The following is a 1546-nucleotide window of genomic DNA, read 5'->3' on the forward strand; positions in this document are numbered from 1 at the left end:
AACATAACACTACATCTTTAAAAACAAGTAAAAAAAGAAAAAAAATGAAGCCCAAAGTCAGCAGAAGTCAGAAACATATAAAAATTAGAACTGAATTAAATAAAATTAAGAACAAAAGCACAATAGGAAAAATTCAATGCAACAAAGAGCTGGTGCTGTTGAAAGATTGATAAAATTGATGAGCCCCTGGCTAAACTCACTAAGAAAAAAGAGAACACAAATAAGCACAATCAGAAATGAAAGAGGAAAATTTAATACAGACCACTGGAATACAAAGTGACATACAAAAATACTATGAATGGTTATATGCCACCAAATTCAATAACTTAGAGGAAAATGGACAAGTTTTTAGAAATATACAAACTTCCTAGACTGAATTAGGAAGAACTGAAAAATCTAAATAGACTGATCAATAAAATTGAAACAATCATCAAAACGTCTCAAAAAGTAAAAAACCAAGACCAGATAGCTCACCAGTGAATTCTACCAAACATTCAAAGTTGATTTCATACTTACTCTTCTCAAACTTTTCTGAAAAACTGAAAAAGACACAATACTTCCTAACTCAGTTTATGAGGCCAGCATTAACTTGATACCAATACTTGATAAAGATAAAATGCACACACACGCACACACAAATACACACATATACACACACACGCACACACAAAACACTATAGATCAATATCTCTAATGAATACAGATGCAAAAATCCTAAACAAAACAAATACAACTAGCAAATCAAATATAAAAATTCATTTAAAAAAGTATACATCACCATTAAGTGGGCTTCGCTCTAGGGGCACGAGGATTATTCAAGATATACAAATCAATTAATGCAATATGCTACATAAAATTAAGGATAAATGTCATATGATCATATCAATAGATGCAGAGAAAGCATTTGACAAGATATAACATCCATTTATGATTAAAACACTTAATAAAACGAGTATAAAAAGAAAGTACCTCAATATAATAAAAGCCATATACGAGAAACCCTCAGTTAACATCATACTTAATGCTGAAAAACTAAAAATATTTCCTCTAAGATCAGGAACAACACAAGGTTGTTTGCTATCACCACTCTTATTCAATATAGTGTTAAAAGTCCTACCTAGAGCAATCAAGTAAGAGAAAAAATAAAAGACATCTAAATAGAGAATGAAGAAATCAAATTGTTACTTACTGGAGATGACATAATTCTCTATATATAGAAAACCCTAACGACTCCACCAAAACTATTAAAAACAATAAACAAATATAGTAAAGTTGCAGGATACAAAATCCATGTATAAAAATCCATAGTGTTCTTATACACTAACAATGAATTTTCACAAAAAGAAATTTAAAAAGTAATTTTTTTGCAATTGCAACAGAAAGAATAAAATACCTAGGAATAAACCTAATGAAGCATGGGAAAGATCTATGCACTAAAATCTATAAGATATTTTAAAAAATTAAAGAAGACACAAATAAATGGAAACAAATTTTGTTTGCATGGATTGGAAAAATCAACATAGTTAAAATGGCCATGTTGCCCAAA

This window comes from Rousettus aegyptiacus, unplaced genomic scaffold, assembly GCF_014176215.1.
Source record: "Rousettus aegyptiacus isolate mRouAeg1 unplaced genomic scaffold, mRouAeg1.p scaffold_m13_p_7, whole genome shotgun sequence".
Lineage (NCBI taxonomy): Eukaryota > Metazoa > Chordata > Mammalia > Chiroptera > Pteropodidae > Rousettus > Rousettus aegyptiacus.